The 21,124-nt window shown below is 41.4% G+C and overlaps 1 protein-coding gene across 2 annotated transcripts in view; it reads right to left on the bottom strand.

The window, feature by feature from the left end:
• LOC122576746 overlaps window positions 1-21,124 on the bottom strand; it is a 122,378-nt gene that overhangs the window by 76,467 nt on the left and 24,787 nt on the right. The gene's annotated exons all lie outside the window — the stretch shown is intronic.

Here is a 21,124-nt window from a genome sequence, read left to right as displayed (position 1 = left end):
ACTGCTTTTATAGTTTATCTCACTTTTATTATAGAAGCATTTCCAGGTTATTGTTATCGTCGTAATTTATTATTCAAGCAATGAACACTTTGTTTACCGTATCGATTATCGATGCAAATCGTACGTGTCTTTGGTTGGAATTTACGTAAGCCATCGATTTTTGACGTCGTTCGAAATAATTATCGGCACATCGTGGATATTTATGCATTCATGGGAAATATCATTGTTCGGACGTGTAGATAATACGCAAAAATATACAAAATATCCAAATTAAGTATTTAGCTAGCTATATTTACTGAGCTCATATTGTTTATAATTGTATGAATTATTGTAATTTTAGAATGTAATATTTAACATTTAGTATATAATGGTGATTATAATTTTCAAATTTAACATTCCAAATTAATATTTGGATAACACCATGCTATTTAAAGCTCTCCGTCGTTGTTCCTTAAAGTCTAAATTTGCCTCGATATCCGCGGTCTAACTATAAAGATGGACGTGTCCCAAGTGATAACATCCCGAAACTGGGGTTTCATTGAAATTTTCAAAGGTGTCCTTCCACTCGAGAGGCGGGATATTTCGCCGCCAATTTTCTCACGTTGCTCGTAACTCGATCAGTCAGTGGAAAACTTAACTGTCCATTAGAATGGGATCGTTGCTTATGGTTCGTTTAGCCGTTGTCCAACTTCGTCGAATTTGATTCTTCAGATTGTTCTGGTCGATCGATTAACACGCCGCAAGAAACTTTCCCTTCTTTTTTTTTTTCTTCTTCTTCCTCTTCTCGGCGAGTTGAACGAAGACCCGGCCGGTTTGCTCGACAAGGCTACGCTTTTCGACGGCAACTTTTCCGCTTAAAATAACTCGCCTTAACTCAATTATTTCTCATTAAGTCCGCCGGCGCTGGGGCCACTTCTTTTTGTCCTCGCTAACTTTTCGCTGGGCCGCACAATGCTCCGTCGGTGGGAGCAAAGGGACGAGGTCGCCCTGTAACCCTCGCCCCCACCATCGCCAGAGGCGAGCTAGACGAATGCAGGGCTTGCAAGTGTGTCATTCGATTAATTTTTACGTAGACCTGTATTTTTTTCTCTCTCTGTCATCATTGGGCTGGCAGGATGCCTCTGAGCTAAGGCTGGCGAAAGGACGTAGGAAACGGTAATTCGTGATAATTGCGGAACAAACCGTGATCTACTACGGACCTAATTTACTTTCAGTTACCTAGCCATAAATTACAATGTCTTGGATTAACGCTAGCCACTCGTGAGTTTCTCGACACTTTGACCGGTTTGCAGCAACAGCATGTAAAGTTGATCGAAATGCTACTGGTAGCTTGTTCGTTTCAGCTTATTAGCCCAGAAATTCAATTCGATTACATGGGTTACGATATACAATACGCATACGTTGTACACATATGTATACGTCATCTTAATCCCACATTGGCCTATACTAGCAAAGTGATAGTTAACCGAAATAGCTGGTTATTTCGAATAATATCGTTCTTCATTCTCCCTTCGAATAGAAATTCAGCCAAACCTAAGACAGTTGCTTCTTTTGCCGAGTTATTTCTTTCCAAGTAAAAGCACTGAATTAATCAAAATAGCTCTATCTCGAGTAATTAAAATTTCATTAAAATCAGTAAGTAATCAAAGTAAATTTGATTTTGTATTGGAAATGAAAATACAAGCCAATGTTGGATAGCGAAAGGGTTGAAAAATGCAAAGAGCCCCCACAGTTGACTAATATTCCCTAGCGATGCCACGGTACCTATACGCCCCCCTCCTCCCCGAGGCTGCACGAAAAATCATAGCCGCTCGAATAAAGATTCCAGACATCCTGTTTATCGTGGCCAGTCACGTAGACACGAATTCGTAGTGTGTCGCGTTTTGATAGCATTCGCATACACATACCGTTAGCATAACGTACGCGTATACACGATACGTGTAACGTGGAGGGTATTTAAACGCATATGGCTGGCCGCCGGCATAAATATGGAGTTCTGTTGCCGGCTGGAATGCGCAACATACGGCCCTGCCGCCCGCCAGGATAATGAGCACGCGATCGTTACGCTATCGATGCACCACACGTTCTACCAGCTGCCCTCCCTCATCGTTTTGCGAAAAGTATCTTCGCCGTTTGTCACTATTCGCCACCCTACACAGCCCTAGCCAGATCTTGTTGCAATTTGCTGGCGGTAATTAAAGGGGAGCAGAGGTGCTGCCACCTCGAGGGACAGTTCGAAGCCCTTGCACAGTCTTTGGACTTGAGCTATTTTCAACTGTGTCCAGACTACTGGAGAATTTGATGTTTTGATGTTTTGATGTTTGCAATGTCAGGCTTCGAGGTCGATGCGAATGTTGGCATTTGTGGAGATCTAAGAGATAACGATAAGTTACGTTGGTCTTCTCGAGTCTCCGATGTCCGAGATGGTATTCGATAGTTTTTGCAGGTTAGAATATCAGATTTCGTGCGCGATGATAAGTTAGAAAGGCTGTGAGCGGTTTACGAATTACTTTTCAGCTAACAGTCGCATACTTTGGCTCTACTTGGGTTTCTCACATTAGAACTGGTCTCTTGTGTGGAGTTTCAAATTTTACACTTTGTGAGCTATCTCTGGAAAGACAATTGAGTAACTCGATACTTCTTCGAACTGCTAGTGTTCTTTTTTCTTTTCAGTTTCTGACGTCGGATAATGAGTCAGATGCAAAGTTTTCACTTTAACTGATACGATACCGTTATAGGAAAGACGAGTTGCTAAAAGTAATTTTATTTTTGGCTCGGTCAAATATTTGTTCAAGCGAAGATAAAGAATAAAGCTATTTGCTAATTTTAGACCTGTGATATTGGCTTCCTAAATCAAATCAGGTTACTGCACCACTTCAACCCAGGTTACCTCGATTCACACGCCTTCAAACCAACTACATATTTTCACTCAGGAATCGTAACTCGTTCCTCGGTCATACATAGTGCAATCTTGATCCGTACGGTCTACAATCACGAACTTCCACTCGTTCGATTAATCCGCGCGTGGTTTTCACGCGTCTTTCGTAACAATTGTAAAAAAATCTAAAGATTTTCTAAAGAGATTATTTAAAGGAAATGCTTGATGACTGGAAACGACATTAGTATGAAAAATTTGTTGCAGCTTTATCTGCAAGCTGATCGTTCGACAGAAGGAAATAGGAAAAATTCGGTGGATCAGGTTCACTCGGGGAAAACACAGGGTATTATTTCTAAAGCGAGTTTCCTAATTCCAGTAACACTTCGATCGAATTATTCCCCGTGAGTTCACGAATTCAATAACGTTTTACGTTCGTGGCTGGCCGATAGCGTACTTTCTCGATAAAATATTTGTACGAATATCAGCAGATCGCTGGATATACCGGTGTAGCGACCATATTTTCCTCGCCGTAGATGGCTGGAATTTCTAACCTTCGACGAAGTTTGCTCAGAGCGATGTACGATAAGCAGCAGACCTTCGCAACGCTAATAACCAGCGAAAGAAATTTAAACAGGCGAAGGAAATTTAAGAAAAAAGAGAAAAAATTAGGCTTCGTGACATTTGCCACGCCAAGGTACCTAAAGATTTACACTCACTCGAACCTGATATTTCCCGGCACGTATATCCAATATATCGGGTTGGCAACTAAGTGATTGCGGATTTTGGCATTAGGTGGTAATGATAAAATCCGCAATCACTTAGTTGCCAACACAATAATTGTCACGCGTAGCCTGTTAGTTCTACATGAACTAAAATGTATTTTAATGTATTCAATAAATTGTATTAATGTATTTTAATTTCAATTTTACGAGGCACGACAGGAGAAAGGAACAAGACTATGCCTACTGACTTGTTTTAATCAAATTCAGCTACAGTCAGCTTCAAAGTAGCAGCATTCAAAATTGACACACAGTCGCGTACGATAGAGCTGGGTAAAGCTATTGCTCAAAACTATTCCGCAGATTATCTTCCGTAATGCTGTTGAGAATTTCCGTCGTTTTCGCTTTTACGCTTTTCATCGACCAAAGAACGTGTAATGGCGCGGTTGAAAAACACGTGCACGGAACACGCAACGTTCACCGTAAGCCTCGGCCAGTAATTGAAAAGACCGTGTGTCGCAAATATTTTTGATTTAACAGGAAGCTTGTTGCTGATGTTTATTCGTTGTTCACTTTTGCTGTCCTACATTTTTCCACCGAGCGAAGAAATATGTGCAATTGAACATGCATCCGGTTGCACCAAGTGCAGCGATCGAGCTGACTTTTGCAACATTGTTGGTAGACGAAACGTCGTTCATAACCGTCCCTTTACATTTCCCCTCTTGTTCCTCATTCTCCGGCTGTAAGTCCAATCTTCGTATTTTGTAACTGCCTGCTCTAACCGTCTAACATTGCGGCTCATAGTAGCTGGTTCTACCGAGGCTACCAAAGTGAAAAGTAGCAAATTGCGATCATAAGCCAACGTATTAACGTACTTCGTTCGAGCCTGATAATCTGATGTGTTAGACAAAATATATAAAATGTTGAGTATCAAGGTGAACAAAGGAAGAGTGAAATTATAAACCGATGACTGGACCGCGAATTAGGCTGATGTTCAGGTTGACCGAGCAGGTGGCTAAGAGCATTGGACGCGAGGGAATCGACGTTCTGTTCATAGCAGCCAGCGAGTCTAAATAGAGACAAGAGGCCACGTTTTGTGATTCTACGAGCACTTTAAGGATCCTTTTACTGCGGCGCAATATTTTATACGTCTATTGCCCGTATATGGGCGCAGGTCGATTGAAAAAAGTTCCGTCTCGCTCCTTCATCCAAGTTCCACCCGGTCTCTAACCCGGGCTGCTTTTATTTCCTACCCTCGTTTAGGCTTGCATCTCGCCGAGCCCGCATTTCGTACAATTACCCGGAACGTCCATTCGTTCCATTTGAAAGATTGGAATTTTTGGAAAACTCGGTAACTACGGTAACGCCAACCGGATGTGGATCGATGGTAACCGCCTGTGTTTGGAATCAAAAAAAATTTTTTCCGCATAATTCGCCTGAGATGAGTGGCCCCCTGGGCCGACTTCCTAACGGCCGGCCAACTTTCGACCCGATAAAATTACCGATCGGAATCGGCAAATCCACGGCCGGCAAGGCTTTCTACCCCGGCCGACGAAGAATCAAATTAAATTATGCAATTTTTATCGATATTGATGGAAGCGCGATCGGAGATTCAAATTAAATTCAAGTTAAAACTACGTAGCTGAGTTCTGGTTAAAATTGAATTTCGTGTATGCCGTGGAGTTAAATTAGGTTAAAATTAATTAGACCAAGACTCGTAATAGAGGCAGATTTAAGTACTTGGGTACTTAGGTAGACTTAGGTTAAGTTCTATTTAGAGCTAGGTTTCGTATAAATTATGATATACCGTTGAATTAGGTTAGGATTAGGTTTACAGTAGATCTGAGTGAATAGCGAGATTTAAGTTAGACAGCGATAGATATAGGGACTCAGGCATTTTACGCAGGTTCAGGTTAGGTTATGTTACTCGGATTAGTTTTTCATTAGGTTTCGTATAAGTTACGTGTGAATTACGGTATTAAGTTCAATTAGGTTAGGTCTAGGTTTATAGAACGTCGGAGAAGATAGCGAGATTGAGGCAGACGATGACAAATTTAGAAACTCAGGCATTTTAGACAGATTTAGGTTAGGTTCAGTCACTCGGATTAGGTTTTGATTGGGTTTCGTTTACACTAAATTCATATTAGACCAATAGGTTAATTTCGGATTTCGATAGTTCTCGAATTAGGTTAGGTTTGAATTGAAACTGGATTCGATAGCAGATTGGTCCACATTGAGTTAGGTTCAGTTTGAGTTCATGACAGATTTCAGATAGGATTACACGAAACCTAATCGAGGCTGGTTAACTGTGCATTAAAATGGCAAATTCAGGTGAGAACTATATCAAGTTCATCGTTCAATCTACGTCGTATCTACCGTTCAGCTTTTATTAAAAGCTGAAATAAAGTTGATACGATAAACTACTCATAAAACAATCACGTCGACTTTCAATTGGTATCGTGATATTAATAATCAATTTCCAATAATCTCCTCCAAATCGAATGATCGACACAACAAACGAGTCGAGGATATCTGCAAACACGTAAAAATACTCGTGTTGCAGAACAGTGGTCAAACAATGCCTATCGTGTGAACAAACACGATCGTCCAAACATCGATGCCGCCCCTGTGGAAACTATAATATCGTTTCAATCCTGATTCCAAGTAAACCCAATTAGTTAATACGCTCGTAACAGTAATCCTATCCAAAGGAGCGTGTCTGACATATGGCCTTGAAGAAATTGTTCAGAAGGATTTCGCTAAGTATACCAGCTGGAACAATTGTAACGAGAAATATTTCATAAAAAGAACTATATTCATCCGATGACGGAATTGGAAAATAGATTTTTTGATACGGTTTAAATTGGACATTAGGAAGCTCGTAAGAATATTTCCAAAAATGTTCTACAAATTTTCGTTCGTCCTTCTTTCTAGCGCATCGGCAAAAACTTACATAGGCAAGAATTTGTCTTCCATGTTGATCGAAAATATAATATTTTTTGACGACCAACGTCTGCTTCTATTTTGTTTGAAAATGTTTTAAAGGGTAAAGCGCATTTTATTTCACCAAGACACACCTGGCTGTCAAATTAATCGTATCATTGTTCTCGTCAGTTTCGTGACGCATCTTCTGGAACCACGTGTCAAAGAGTCTATGCGATTCCGATAACTGGCTCGTATTTCTTACCAAGTTCCCTCTATCTGGAGAGAAGCTCTTTTTTCCTTCGACACATATAATTCTGAGAGTTATTCAAGTCGATCTTTCTCCACCCTCTAATAAAAGCTTCACCCTCGGAGAACACAGTCCAATAGGAAGTAACTCTAATTCGATATATTGAAAGGAAGCTGTCAGGTGGAAAACAAAAATAATTCCTGACAGAGGGATGCAGCGTTCAACTACAAAGAAAGTCTGCACTCAGCCAATCGGTTAACCGAGGAAGAGGAATTAATTGGCGACCGAAGTCTTATAACCTCTAAAATCTATCGATTTCTTTATTAATAAAATTCTCGCTTTTATCGCATCGTGTCGTTTCTATTCAAAAAATGCATCGTAACTCGATTCGCAATTTCAAAACCAAATTTCAAAAATTATAATATTAGGCGTGCAGCTAGCTACAGAAGATTCAAACGTGCTGCATAAAATTAGAATGTATCGACAAGTTGGCATATTCGTGGCACTTCGATCTTCTAATTACCTGAACGTTTTTACCTTCTTATTTCTCAGACGAGCAGAGAAAACATTGGATAACTGTACAAAAATCGGGACCCAAGTGTTGCAATTATGCAAATGCAGACACGATTCTATCGCTCGACACCGAGATCTTGGGCGCGTCGATGGCGTAGAAAAGAGGAACGAAACTGAGAGAAAATCAAAATTCTCAAATTTCCGTTCGAGATTAATGAAACGTTTACCAGCACGTTTGTCACACTTTCCTGATTAAAATGACACCAAACACGCTATAATTTGGTCCAATTTGCTTAGCAAATAAACGACGAGTGTAAGTAAATATGATTCAAATTATACCGTGTTTGGTGTCGTGTTAATTACAAATATTTCGCAAATACATTGACGAAAGAGTAATTTAAAGAAAAAGGAATCAAAAATAAAAGAAATCTCACTTTCGAATTGCATGTACCTATTGGGTTGGCAACTAAGTGATTGCGGATTTTTCCATTACCATCTAACGACAAAATCCGCAATCACCTGGTTGCCAGCCCAATAGATACATCGTCCCAGCAACATCTGACGTTAGATTATGTTACGCTACTCTATCGAGCTTCACGGTGCATCCAGGGAACAAACCTCGGCCGTAGTGGGGATGACGATCGTGCAATTATGCAGAGAATACTTTCGTGCAATTATTAGCGAATGTTTCCTGTATTCACAAAACCCATGAACAAGCACCAACATTGTGTCTAGCGATCTTCGTGAAGCTACAAAGTCTAAAATCAGAATGCATTCTTGCCAGACTATAGGTGTTTCGATCGACCAAGCTAGCAGTTAGAATCCAGTCCTAACCATCGTCAGATTGCCCAAGATACCCTGTGGAACGAGCCTCCGGCCCGGATGTGCAGGAGCATGCACCGAAATCAAGACAGGAGCAGCATCGCGACCATTGGAACGACGAGAAGAATAACCGGTAAAAGCGATTTTTTGGTGCACGGCGAACACTGGGAATCGCGCGGCCTGTTGGGCGTGGATAGAAAGAGAAGAAACGAACGCATCGACGGGCTCCGGTAATTACTCAGGACGGAAGACAAACGAGCGCGGATTTCAATAACGACAGATGCACGGCGGGCGAACTAAGCGGATGATGATCGATAGTTGGGAAATCAACGAGGCGAGAAGCGGGATTCTCGATTTCTATGTCTCGACGTAGGAAATTGAATTTTTCTACGTGTACGCGGAGGCACAGATTCGCAAGAGGAGTCGTATGTTCCAGCTACATTAATTACGAAGGAGCGTTACAAGTTAATTATACGAAGGGGTGGATCAAAGTGACGAGTGGTAAATAGTTTTCTGTTGACATATTTAACACGTGTTTCACGCGTTTAGTGTTCGTGGCCGCCGGACCCATAAACCTAACCCCATATGTGGGTCAGCCTGGTTCCTGCTCAGACGTTGAATCATTCATCGCGAATAGGTGAATATTTTTACACGGGTAACGCGAACGTTTCGATTCTAATCTCCGAATGATATTGTGTATAATATCTTCTTCAAGATATTAAATAGTAATCAAACTGTAAAAGTGCAATACGCTTTTCTCTTTCGACTATCATCAACCGTCCTTGCCGTCTTAACCGAATATTTGTAGATAGAGTCACCTTGGTAATTATGTTGCTGGCACAGCTTAGTAACTTGGATTCGCTTCATTAGCCCAGCCTGGCCAACAAACCCCGTTATTCTTATGGTCCATGTTTATCCCTATTATTGTTTCAAGCACTCTACAAGTGCTGATTGAACTAATTGACTATTGTTACAGGAGTACTGTATCGCTAATTAGTCTTTCGACGATTGAAGATATCTTTGCAGATTTTCCTATATTCTATCTTTTGAACGCAACTTATAACTCTTCCTTCGCCCAACCAAGCTGTACACGAAAGGCCAAGGTCATTTTTGAAAGGCAGCTCTGGAAATTAGGCTTGTATCCCCATCTATTGTCCCTCTCTGCTGCCAGAAAACAGGCGTCAATAGTATTTGGCTTGATTTATGGAGGGGTCTCCGTCTAAAGACGGAACAGGCAACCCTCCTCTTCCTCTTCTTCTTCCTCCTCCTCCTCCTCATCCTCCTCCTCCTCCTTCCATCTACTACTCGTAGCTCGTTGTTGTTGCATTCGTCCTCGCCGGTCTCCCAGGGATCGCCAGGGAGAAACTTTATGCAAATCATCTCGAAGTATACATCAACGGCAGCTCTAGCTTCCTGCACGATGGTGTAGCCTTCCTCTTCGTCTCTCTGCCTCCCTCCATTGCTCTCTATTCCCCTCTTTCTCTTACCCTGGTCGTTTTACTTTTGCATTTTACGCTTTTACGAACTTCTCTCTAGCCGAGATGACCCACTTCGTGTCTTTCCGACGGAAAATACAGCCACCTCGACTGGACCTGGACCCTGTCTCCTTTCTCCCTTTATTTCCTTTTATTCCCGACCGTTCCCTTCCACCCTCTCTAGTTCAGTCTCTCTCTGTCCGCCTGTCGTCCTCTGTTTCTCCTTCCACGCCTTCCATCTCCTCCTGTTCTTCGTTCAGCTATTTCCTCCTTTATCTTTCGCTTTCATTTTTCTCTGCCTCGCCAACTTTTGTTAACGCGTCTCTTTGTTTGGAAGAGGAAGGGGAAGATCGGAGTTTCGCTTTGCTCGTTAGCACAGCAGGATAAGATTTCGTTCATCGCCGATGAGTAAAGCGGACACGAGTTCTGACGAGTAATTACGCCTGAGACAAGCGGCGAGGAGAACGCCAGAGCAGAGACATCCGCTCGTGGGAATGCAAGGGAAGGATTTTGGTTGGGGTGGAGGTTCCCTTTTAACCGGGTAACGGTGTTACCGACGAGGAAAAACTGCGATGTCACCGAGCTGTCGTTCGGGTTCAATCGAGGAATCGCGCTATCGATCGCTTCCCACCTCTTTCCACCATTAAGCACTTCCACCTCCTTGCGTTATAATTTACTGAAATAATATCAACGACATTGACAGCTTGCGATTTATGGATTGGAAAGTCCTCCCTTACCGTTTCACTGTTTTATATTCCGGCGGATAATTAATTTACAATACGAAGACGATACAGCAGCACGCGTCCAAGATACGTCAAAAATGTACATCTTCAAATATTACAGATACCGTGAAATATTTCATTTCGAGGAACTGAGGAATAGGGAGAAGCTAGCCGTCTAATTTATTGATACCAGTACGTCTCTAGCGTAAGGTGAAACACCCTAAAAAACAACCCTCAAACCACACTGTTTGGACATCCATCGTACCACCCATCGTTTTCATATCTACGATTAACCCCATAAATATCCCTCGTATATTTTGTTAGTTACGATGGACCAGAGTAAAGTCGCGATGAAATATCGAATCTGACTAGCTATAGCCATCTTCGATGATCACAAGCTCCACCTACAGAACTTCATTAGGAGGGGGGAAAAAAAACTTTGCAAAATACCAATTATAATAGAGAATAGGTCGGATCGGGTCGTTCGACGAACAAATCGCTAGAAATCTATGGAAGAATCGAGTCCAATGGCCAGTACCCTCTGTAATAGGGGAACAATTGGTGCTCCTGGTAGCCCCTCAAGTAGTTGTTCCCTAATTCCAACGATGGGACAATGGCACCGGTTTTGTCGGAGCTCGTTAATGAGATCTACAAAATCCTGGATAATGTTAATTGGGCCTGGTGACCCTCTGCGCCAATTGACTTTCCACGTGCAGGGCCTGTCCTCGAAATTGGACAGCTGCTGTCGTCCAGCAGGGGTCACGGACAGAAATTGGGCAGATGTGCGCCTCGAGATAATTGGCAGCGTGGTTTTTCGCGTGGCTCGCGCCTTCCTCCAAACTAATACCATGATACCATTGTTGCCCGGTTATCTGCATCAACTTTCCAACGAATATGGGCCATTTGTGGTCGATACTCCATCGCGGAACGTATTTAGTACGTTTGGGTTCACGCTTTAGCAGCGAGTGTACGTACCGGTATGTGGATTCTATCAAAGTGTACAGACCAAGGATGCACCGATAAATCAGCTATGATGATTTTCAAGAAGAAAATCATCGCATCCTGTCTATCAGCAATTTGCTAATTAGGATACGTATCGTGAGAAGCAAACAAGTGCCTGGGTGACTTTTAAGGAGCATTCCTTTTTCATCCTGAGTCCTACGGTACCAATTTTCTATGTTCCAGACTTTAATACTTCTTCCAGTTCTAACGGAGAAAAGAATTCGATCTCTTCGGGAAAAAATGATCAATGACTACTTGAGCACTCGTGTATTAGGTTTTCGATTGGTATGATCCAGAGACCGAATGAAATTAATAATAAGAGTGCAATAGAACGAAACAGTATAATCTGACGGGATTAACGTGGAACAGCGTGGAGGGAATTTTCGATACGTTAATACCTCTTGTCTCTAAAACCATCCGATAAGGGATGATAAGTTTCGTCGGTGTACGAAGTTGCTGGAGATTTTATTGATCCTTGTTCGCCGATTCACATGTTGTATCAATTTTGCCCGAGGCAATCTGCCGAAGAAGCCGCTATCCCGAGGACAGTGTTTTGAGTTATTGCCTTACTTTACGATCGTATTTTCGTTACAAGTTCTTAATAAAGCGTCCTGGGACGCATACAACTATACGACAGGTTGTAATAAATTAAATGTAACCGCGTAACGGCTGCATTCAGCAAGCGAAAAGGTAGACGAGCAGGTTCGAGTGAACGACTTCAGAACGACGTGGCAGCCATTAACCTGACCGATAATGCCGCGTTAATGTAGCCGAGTCGATTCGTCGCGATTAAAACAACGGTTCGTTCCCTTCATTTACGGCCAATTGCGTCGATTCGTCCATAGAATCCGCGGTTTCGCGTATTTCGGCCATGGGCTTTACCGTTTCCATCGCTACGCCAAATAAATTCATTTCTCCTCCACTCGAATTGAGGTTATATTCAGCATTACCGTTCAAAACGAATATAATCGACTATCTAGAACTTTTGCATCGTTCATCGATCGTTTACTCGTTGATTGTTATCGATCATTTACTGATTCAGAAAATTCTTTTAACCAAGCGAGACGAAAGCTGCCAGTATTCATCAAGCAGATCGAAAATGAATATAACTGGGTTTACAAAACCTTTTCATCGTTCATTTATTCTTTGTTCGTCGCACATTGATCTTTTATTGATTATTCAGTGATTTAGAATTTAGCAGATGCTTTTGAATCAACAAACATCATGATTCAAGTCGAAGAGATTGAAAGGGTTTCATTATTGAGGTTATGTTCGTTCAGACAAACAATAGCTATAATCTTCATTTTTAAAAGCATCCGATTTCACGTACACAACATGCCAAAAGTTTAAGAAAAATTGTTCTATAAATAGCCGAATAGTATAACCTTCTATCAGAAAAGTATATCAAATTGACAGTAGGAACGGATGAGGGTTTATCACAAAAATTCTTGTCAATACCTGAAAGAATTGCAAAGCACTCTTTTGAGAGGTTAGGTAAAGTCCGAAACCGTATTCCATTTGGATTGCATCGATTTCCTAATGCAGGAGGTTCTTTGGACGATTTAAAACAGCAAGAAGCCAGGATTCGTCGAAAACAAGGATCATCAGGAGCTCGAAGACGCTTCATTGTTGAGGTTATGTACGTTCAATTTTCTCTGACCAAAGGTAGAAAGTGGCTCTCGGCGATGCAGCGGAGCAGACGGTCGTACGAGTGTAAAACCAGCGTAAAACAGACGTTCTGTCGCTACGACTGGAACGTGAGCCTGCGAAATGATAGCCGGTGGAAGTGGGTTTTGACTCGCGTAAAAACGCGCCGGCTCGTTTACGAAAAAGCCTTGAAAGGTTTATAATCCCCTCTCGTTGCAATTAGGCGCGCCTAATGAGATTGCACTTAGGTTATGTGTGCAGGCGCGCGCGAACGCGAGTGTTGCTCTTTCGAGAAGCAATTTTCGAGTGACCTTGTTGCTCTCTTTCGACGAGTAATTAAGCAACGAGTCCGCTCTTTTTGCCTGAGAACGTCGAGGATACGCGTTAGTTAATTCGGAATATTGTTCCTTGATCGAGTGAAATATTATTTTCTTCCTTGTCAGGTTTCTGCTCAAACGGATTTTATCACGCGTTTCAAATACCATCCTACGTCTGCAAATTCACGTTTTCTGCCGCTCTTTTAATTTACGTAACCTATAACCTTAACCAACTTTAAGTTATTTTAACTTCACTCGAAGCTTTTACCTTTAAGCTCTCGCAACAACATTTGGAAATTCTTTCAAATAGCAACAGGAATTTTTATCACAAACGTTTTAATTCAAAGCTATTATCAATCCAAATGCATTGGGGTACTTTTAGGCATAGGATGAACGAACATAACCTCAACAATAAAATGCATTTTACTGCTATGCTAACTGCTATTGTATAACATGTATTAATCTATTTATACATTTTTCACGTTTTCTTACTTTCTCGTGTTACGTATTGTAGGTTAGATTAAAGAAGATCTTTTGACCAGTCAGCTGTTGCGACCTCTTTGAAAAATGTGTATCTAAAATGTGTCGGAAAAAGTAAGCGTCGACGAGAATACTCGTCAAACACACGATATGCGTGACTGTCATAACATAGAATTAAGTTGTAACGAAATGACTGTTTTGTTACTGACAGGGCTCGTCATAGCACAAAACATTGCTATTTCTTCATGACGAGTATACTCGTCAGAAACAGCCATCTGGTTAAGCTGATAGGAATATTAGGATGTTGAATAGCTGATAGGAATAGGATTGATACAACCAATGGAATTTAAATAGAAAATATTATTACGATAATTCAAATTTATAATCTGATCTATAAAAAGCAGCAAGCAATAAAAAGCTTCTAATGACATTCAAGCAAAGTGTCGAAATACTTGCAGACCAGTGGTCTTTCTTTATCCTCCAATACTGGAACGCACACTTATCTAAAGACCAGACAGAATTTGGAGGAACAGGGTTCAAAAAGCTGGTGGCGAAAGGGAATTGCCAAGGCCATGTAGCTGCCTCGTAACGAAGGATACTTTTTCAACCCTCTTCCATTATTGGGAAGAAGGAGAGGAACACGAAACGAGAGAAGAACAGCAGAGGATCCAGACGAAGTTAGCGACGCCCAGGGCCGACGTAATTGCTTTATCGCAACGACGAAATCCCCGTTAACACGCTTACCTAGCGGCTTCCTAGAAGGAGGTCAGGACCCGGGAAAAATACGTGTTATCCACGGCTCGACGTGTATCTCCTGTGGACGGCGTGGATCGAATTCGTGGAACGACCCTCCGGAGAGACCAGTCGTCGCTGCATAAGAGAAGACGAGAACGAGCACGATACGCAGGGGTTCGTCACGGAGGAACAGAACACGTAAATACCTTTGTTAATGATAGAAGATGAAAGAGAAGTTCTACTGTTCAGAGTAAACACGTTATTAATGAACTACTGCTAAGTAGATTGACCACTGTATTTATGAGAAATATGAAAATGCAAAAATGAGATAAAACAAATTTCTAGATTCCATGGCGGAGATAAAGTTGCTTATACAGTTTGATAGAGTAATACCATAGGATAATAGGAAATTCAATTGTGAAGGGGAAATATCTGCGTGTGACAGAACTGATCCAGCCTCTGTCGACCAACGATTCAATAATAGCTTAGTGTGACTATAAATTCAAGCAAAACTAAAATCTCAAATGGGTTAGAAGATTTAGTTGATTAATTTTAACCAACAAATAATACTCTTCCTCGTGCAACGTTTCAAATCTTCACGTTATCTTCGATTGTTTCGTTGTTTCGTTCCACGTGACTAGCCTCGTGTACAGGCTGACGAAGTAGAGGGAAAGGGAAGAAGAAGAAGAAATCCTATCAGACCTGTGTCATCCTGTAGCTTTCCAACATGCCAATTTTAAAAGTCCAGCTAACGTTTGTCATAGCATAATTTATCACACATCCATGGGGAGAGATAAGGATCGATAAATATTTATGGGGTGAGACACGAGAGAGGTTAGCAACTTGGACGCATCGCGGATTCTTCTATTCCGGATTCAAAGGTTGTCGAAGAAAATCGATCCAGTTTGTGGAAATCGTTTCCACGCACTATTTTTTCGACCACCAATACACATATACATATATGTGTATGTATATATACATAGACACACTGACCTTATACATCGTCGTGACGGTATTCATAGCGCGCGGATCTCTCTGACAGGGGAATAAATTCGATTTGAAATTGGCAGCCCTTCTGCAAGAGGGGAATCGTGTGGATAAATTTGATGGCGGTGAAGATGAATGAAAAGTTCCTTCCGACTAGGTGCAAGCTAGATATGTTGCTTGAACCAAGACAAGTCTAATTTTCGAGCCTGGTCCTGTTTCGGTGAATGAGTGACGTTGGGCCATTTTGGCAAGAAGGGAACCTAAGAACAGAATTCTTTCTCGGTACTGTTCAAGACTTCAGGCTAACTGTGATATGGCAATTACAGTACAGAACATAAAAGAGACATGCAATTCCATCTAATCTTCCCTCGCTCCCGTCCCATCTTCTCATACGACAGAGATCTGGTTTCTAGGAAAGAAAACGGGTCCCCGAGATGACTCACAGCAGACCTGATCGCTGACTTTTATTTTCTTTCATAAAGTTCGTTCCTAATTAGACCCAATTTGTTTTCTCGGATCCGCTCTGCTCTCAGATCTTGGCTTTTTCAGACCTGCCCCGATCAGGCCCTGAGCTTTTTCAAGTCTGCCTCGATCAGGCCCTGAGCTTTTTCAAATCTGCCTCGATCAGCTTCTGATCTTATCAAATCTGCTCTGATCAAATCCTTATTTATTCCCATGTACTCTGATCGGGTCCTTCAGGTTTCAGGTTTTCAGGAAACATCAGGACAAAGCACAAAGTGCTAAAATGATAGGAACGAAACACAAATGCGACTGACAAATGTATCGTCTAAGGATCGTGAGAGTTTAGAATCGAAGAAGGCTGCTCAAGATGAGCTAGTTAGCATCGGCAGTTGGCAGCCGATGGGTTTCAGGTGGCGCCGGCGGAACATCGAAATAGAAGCGGATAAATCAATATCCTAACGGTGTTTCCCGTGGTCGGGAAAGCTTTTTACGGCGAACCGTAGTTCCCAGCTCAGACCAAGGACAAATCGTAGAGGACACTTCCCTCCCTCTCACCGTGGGACCGATTGAAATTAAAGTTCGATGAATCACGGCCGTGAAAAAGGGACCATCTCGAGACTTGTACTTCGTGTTTCAGACAGAAAGGGGCGAAGGGGCAGGAAGCGATGGACGACGACTGAATAAAAAATCGAATCAGGATTTCCCCTCTTTCGAGCGTAAAACGAGTCGCTCGATGAGAGTAACATCTTCGTTGCAGGGGTAAATTATCGGACACGTGTACAGAGGGTTGGAAGTGGGGGAAACGTCAAGAAGAGCGCAATAGCGGAGATTCTGCTATGAAATCTAATCCTGTCCTTCCTTTCCTCGTTTTTCCAGCTGATATACTGGGTGATTCAGAAAACCAGATATTAAAGAGATATATATATATAGCTATACAATATAACAAGCGTAGCTATGATAGGTTTAACTATAAGAAAAGAGCGGACCACGCGGCTGTTTCAGGTGATAATTTTGTTATCGACGCAGTTGGGAAAACACGTTAAAGGAAGATGGTTAAAAGAGTACTCTATATAATAATTAATTAAGCTTTAAATGGAAATATTCTTTTGCAGAGATCGGAATCTTTTGGCCTTGTCGTCCTACGAAATGACTCGGTCTTACTTCAACGTCTTTAGGCGGATATTTCAGAATCACCCTGTAGATTCGGCAACCTATATGCGTAATAAACACGTTAACGTCTGAAACTGTTCCGACAAGTGCGTCCCGATTCCCGATGCCGAGTCTCAACGGTGAAAAGTGACGCTTATATCCGCGGCTTGAAAGCTCCCTGCCATTTTCCCCGATAAAATAAAACCGTGCGCCATCCCGCCGCCATCTTCGCAGGTGGAGGATCGTAGACTGCTGCAGGATCGCGGCTGTAGCGCGAAAATCGGGAAAAGATCGGCTCCGCTCTCTCGTTAGCCGTGTTTGCATTTCAACACTGAGCAAATTTGCACAGGTGAATCCGCAAATTTTACTTAGAACCGGTTAATGTACAGTTTGCTCGTTTGATTAAAAAAGTAGCGAAAGAGGGGGGCGGGGGAGACGAAGGAGGAAGAGAAAGAGAGACGAAGAAATAGGAAAACGAACCGCACCCGCTTCCCCGTGATATTTTCCCTTTTTTTCTTTTTTCCATCCAGACGTACGCTATAGTTAGCTTGGATTTAGATTTCATCTCGGCTAGATTCAGGTTAGAATCTTATTGGGTCTAGGTTAGGTCACAAACAAGTTCGAGCTAGGTCGAAGGCAAGTCAGCTTTGAGTTACGTTGGTCGAGTTCCTGATTTCTATTTTTATCCAAATCACAGGAAAACTTCAACCTAGCGTGAATTTATACGAAGTTTTATTTATGTTCAATACATCGAAATCAAATCATTCGTGGATCCAAATAACCGTAACTTGTTGTAACACAAATTTCAATGAAAGTACAACGAGAGCTCTCTCTCGGCTAGCATTTCGCAAACGCATCCTTTCATCAGAACCACACCTTTAAAACATACCTTTAAAGCATCCGCGAGATGATCGCGAATCCACGTTCACCAGGTAATAAACGAGTAGAAAGCGAGGTTCGCGCATGCCAGGCGTTGTGTGTGGAGCGAGTCGGTGAAAAATGTCCTTCATTCATTGCTGCCTTTTGTCTATCGCATAAAAGGACCAGCAGCGAATAGCGCGAGCCGCGTGAAACGATCAATTAAACGACACGTGCGGTACCGTTCTGTAATCGGTCGAATATTCAATCGGCCCTATCACCACCGACTCTCATTACGCATTCTCCCTATTGCATTTCCCGTAGAGACCATCGCCACGTTACATACACTTGCTCGCTGAAGTATTTAAACACCTGCCATGGAAAACTGTCGCGTATACGTTACATGCTGCTATCTATACAACATTTTCAAAATTGACACCACGACAGGACACGACTGTCGAGCGACAAAGTTAAAAATTACTTGATTCTGGTTCGAATCTATAATAGATGGTTGGATCATTCATTTATATGGAGATGCTTGAAGCTATTGGATTACGTTTGAACGAAGTTTGAGCTAGTTCGGCCAGGCGTGACAAAGTTAAAAATTATTTGATTCTGGTTTGAATCTGTAATAGATGGTTGGATCATGAATTTATACAGAGGTGCTTGGAGCCATTGGGTTACGTTTGAACGAGGTTTGAGCTAATTTGGTCAGCTGTAACGAAGTTAAAAAGTCACTTGATTCCGATTTCAATCTCTAATAGATGGATCATAAATTTATATGGAGATGCTTGAAGCTATTGCGTTACGTTTGAACGAGGTTTGAGCTAGTTTGGTCAGGTTTGATTCAACCGCGGGTCAGACTTCGCTTAAGTACGGATTAAGATCAAGCGTTGATAGGTTTAAAAATCATTTAATTTTCGTTCAATTGATCACTCGCGCGTTCGTTTTAAAAAATAAGAGATATCGTGCAATCGTTACATACATTTTCAAATTGCTTTCAAATTTTACCAATATAATCATGATGGTCGAGTCTCATAAGAACGTCAACGAGATTTCAAAGAGTTTCCCGCATATACATAAAAAATGTCTACGAGTTCTGGAACATTTTTGCGAGCATATGTATATTCCAACATGTTCGGCCGTTCAGCCAATCGCATTGCGAGGTTAACCATGGAAATAATTCCGCGTTCTATGATGGAGTAGCCTGTACACGTACCTTCGAGAGGTCAGCTTTACGATAGGACCGGTCGGTAAATTATAACTCCGTCGTCGTGGTTCAACCGATTCTCTGATAGCCGCGTGCATAATTTCTCTACGGTGAAACATCCTTATGATAGGATCGATGTAATCAGGAAGGGTTGTATTAATCCGCTTAATGGCAAGTCCAAGTGTACTATCATCGTGAAAATATCGATCAACGAAAATGAGCTTAACACGTTTCCCACCCGAATAGATCTGAATTGGATCTACGTCTGCACATAGTTTTAAGCTATGATGGGTTGAGGATTGCGCGTTTTCAACGTCACAACTACTAGAATGGTCAATTCACAATTTTTTGCCGGAGCTTTATAAATGATGGATTGGAATAGTTCTTTTCAAAAACGAGAAGCTAGCTGTATAACAGTTTTTTTTTTTTTTTTAACACTAGAACTACTAGTATAATTGATTCATCGTTTTTTACGAGAGTTTTTTAAATTTGCAGTAGTTTATTTTCGATGATCTAAATATTTCTTTTTTTCGTAAAACGGTTTACTCTTTCCACACAGCTTCCACTGCTTAATTTTTAGTTGCAGCGTTAATAAGTTCATTTGCTGTTTTATGTTTCAAAAACGTTCAACTACTGTTTCTTAGTTGCTACGTATCCAAGCGATGCCCTACGTATATACACAAACGATACCAAGTCGTCAAAAAAATTTGCGGTCCAACAAACGCCACGAAGGAAATATCTAAAGATCCAATTCCATGTAATACTACATACAGAAACTAGAACTATGTTTCAAGGCAATAAGGTAGACAGTCTAACCTAAAACCAGCAACGTACGTGGTCTGAAACTTATGCACAGCACCGTGTGAAGTTTTACTACGTACAAGTAGATTTCGTATGAAAATTATTTGTTAGCACATGATATGGATACGCTATATGAATAATTCGATAAAGCTATCAATTTGGTTAGAATAAATTTATCGAGCAGTTCTCGAACTAAAGCAATTATCACGAGCACGTTCGTCAAAAAGTCGATCGACGATCCAAAATCTCGAACGATCTTATGGATCCAGACATGTAGACTTTCCTATATTCTACATTGCCTTCACAAAAAAAGAGAAAATTATGAACGAATTCTTTTGTATCAACTTTTGTATTAGAGAAAATAGAATTTGAAAAATTCAGAGTCAATGAAATTGGTTAATGAGAGACAATTTTTCGCGTAGATAATTGACATGTTAAGTTGCTAAGTGATACGTTAATTGGTACATTGTTGAGGCCGCGTGTACCACCGATGGTACACGCCGTTATTGATTTCTTTTTATGCTCAGGAAACATGAGTGGTTTGAATGGGAAGCTCACCGTAGATTATACGACAGCCACGTGGCACGGAGAGTACCGAAGACGGAAGAAAAATTGTCGCAAAATGCTAAGTGGATTGAGTGAATTGAATATCTCGGCGTGTGTCGACTAATGTTTCTTTGCACGAGTATGTGGGCAATTTATGATACAATCGTAAGTCATTCGGTATCGATTCCCATTTAACTAATCTCTATCGTCGATCGTCATTAATCACGTGGCAAGTTTTACGTTTCTTATTCCGCGTCTCTTAGTCCATGACTTTGTGTCACAGTACGCACTGGTAGAGCACAGCGGCTCTATTTCTAGCGAGTTTCGAACTATAGCGCCGGTTACGATATAATAAATTGAAAATAAACGTGTGTTAGCTCCGATATTACGATGAAAATAAAATTTAACGATGCCTACAACATGCTATAAAAATTCATAACACAGACCAAATGTAACAAAATCCAATATCTGTTAACCAGTTAGCTGTTGCGACCTCTTTGAAAAGTGTGTCGCGAAAAGTAAGCGACGACGAGTATACTCGTCAAACACAGGGTACACGTGACTGTTATAATATAAAATTAAACTGTAAGGAAATGATCGTTTTATCTTTTTATTTTATTGCTGACAGG

This window comes from Bombus pyrosoma, linkage group LG16, assembly GCF_014825855.1.
Source record: "Bombus pyrosoma isolate SC7728 linkage group LG16, ASM1482585v1, whole genome shotgun sequence".
In the NCBI taxonomy this organism is placed as follows: Eukaryota; Metazoa; Arthropoda; class Insecta; order Hymenoptera; family Apidae; genus Bombus; species Bombus pyrosoma.
This window is presented reverse-complemented; position numbering and strand designations above follow the sequence as displayed.